Below are 2500 nucleotides of genomic sequence, written 5' to 3'. Positions count from 1 at the left end.
AATTATTAAATAGTCATCTTATGAAATGTATAAATATATATATATATATATATATATATTTATACATAGAAAATACTCAAATGCTCAGACAAAGAACCCTGCTAGGCTTTTATTTCGAAAGTCTGAGACAGGCATTGCTTTTAGCTTCACACTAGTGGAAGATGGAGATGAAGGAAGCTACTGTACTGCACACACACACACACACACACACACACACACACACACACAGAGTCTTAGAGCCCCCCCCCCCCCCCCTTTCACCTCTTGCAGTGGAACAGACAGAAGCTGCTGCAGCGTCGTCCCACCACTCTGCAGCACCACAGTGATCAAGTCCTCCAGAGGAACCAGACTACAGACCCATTCCTCCATCTTCAGAACCCAGAAGAAGCTCCATCAGGACGCCTACACCACAGACCTCTCTCTCTCTCTCTCTCTCTCTCTCTGTCACAGCTGCTCTCTTGGTCTAAAAACCTCTGGATCTGCTGCAGCAGAGACACCATGAACACCGGCCTGCTGCTTCCTGTGGACTAGGACCAGAACCAGAGCCAGAGCCAGAACCAGAACCAGGACCAGGTGAGGACGCGTCTCTCTTTTGTCTCACATGTCTCAGAGCTCGGTGGGTGTGTCGTGAGCTCCTCGGCTGCAGCACATCACCTCCGTGTGTTGGATGCTGCATCTGCTCATGATGTCAGACGTGTGTTTAATTATGTATCTGATGTGATCGATGCTGCTTCAACACTAACATATCCTCCTTATTATATCTTCAACACGTTCATTCATCTCTGATGCTGCTCTGACATATCCTCCTTATTATATCTTACTACACCAAGAAATCCTTCATATTGTGTTGTTTGAATCATATTTGTAGTTTAAACTGTGGGCTTTGTTTTGTAGCTATATATACGTATATATATATATACGTATATATATATATATATATACGTATATATATATATATATATATATACGTATATATATATATATATATACGTGTATATATATATACGTATATATATATACGTATATATATATACGTATATATATATATACGTATATATATATATATATACGTGTATATATATATATATATATACGTATATATATATATACGTATATATATATATATACGTATATATATATACATATATATATATACGTATATATATATACGTATATATATATACGTATATATATATACGTATATATACGTATATATATATATATATACGTATATATATATATACGTATATATATACATACGTATATATATATACGTACATATATACATATATATACGTACGTATATATATATATATATACGTATATATATATATACGTATATATATATACGTATATATATATACGTATATATATATATATACATATGTATATATATGTATATATGTGTATATATATACGTACGTATATATATATACGTATGTATATATACGTACGTATATATATATACGTATGTATATATATGTATATATGTGTATATCCCGTGAGTTAGGATCAGTGTTAACATTCATGTACTCGCTCCACTGGAGAATATGAAACAATATTAATCAGAAAGTAATATCTTGTTCTGTTAAAGAACAGAAGCTTCAACCAGCAGATGAACTGATTAATCATTCATTTATGGATTTATTACGTGTTGTTTCAGGTGTTTAAACTGTGAAAATCTGAGGATTAAAAAAAAAGATAAATAATCAAATAATTAATAATGAAAATCTGCTGTGTAGTGAGAATGTGTGATGAGGATGATGAGGATGAAGAAGATGATGAGGATGAAGATCTGCTCTGAGATTCTTTAAGTACTGTACTTAAGTACAAATGTGAGGTACTTGTATTGTATTCATGTTACTACATTCTTTATTAAATCTGCACTAAACAAACATCGTGAACGCATTTCACTGTTTTACAAACCGATGAATCGATTAACAGATAAAAGAATCATCAGAAGAATCAATAATGAAAATAATAATCAGTAAATAATTCAGAATGAGCTCCAGATGAACCAGCTGAATGAGTACTAATACGCTAATACTCTAATGATAGAATATATATAGTACAACGGTCACAGTCTGAATACTTCAACTACAGTTTACTGATTGTACTGACACACCTTTACTGAAGGAACATTTTACTGTTATAGATTACTTTTACATTGTAATACTAGTACTGGAACTGAGTATATTTATGGTGTCATATTAATATTTTACTGTGACAAAGTATTTCTACTGCGTGGTATTAGTATTTTTACTGTAAGAGTATTTTTACAGTTGTTTTTCTGTGACAGAGTATTTTTTACCAGTTGGTTCGTCAGCGTTCTGCTGCAGAGACTTTCTGATAAATAAAGAACTCCATCTTACTGACGCTGAAGAGGAACCACAGAAGAAGAACCACAGAGGAGGAACCACAGAGGAACCACAGAAGAAGAACCACAGAGGAGGAACCACAGAGGAACCACAGAAGAAGAACCACAGAGGAGGAACCACAG

The 2500-nt window shown here is 33.4% G+C and overlaps 1 protein-coding gene across 1 annotated transcript in view; it reads left to right on the top strand.

The window, feature by feature from the left end:
- The window catches only part of LOC142937883 (uncharacterized), a 10777-nt gene that overhangs the window by 10 nt on the left and 8267 nt on the right, over positions 1-2500 (top strand). Inside the window, exon 1 of the mRNA XM_076080988.1 lies at positions 1-573. This exon is cut by the window's left edge and continues 10 nt beyond it. The gene's annotated coding sequence lies outside the window, so the exon portion shown is untranslated. The remainder of the gene's footprint in view (positions 574-2500) is intronic.

This window comes from Anarhichas minor, unplaced genomic scaffold (genome assembly GCF_050575085.1).
Source record: "Anarhichas minor isolate MPS153535 unplaced genomic scaffold, ASM5057508v1 ptg000077l, whole genome shotgun sequence".
NCBI lineage: Eukaryota > Metazoa > Chordata > Actinopteri > Perciformes > Anarhichadidae > Anarhichas > Anarhichas minor.
This window is presented reverse-complemented; position numbering and strand designations above follow the sequence as displayed.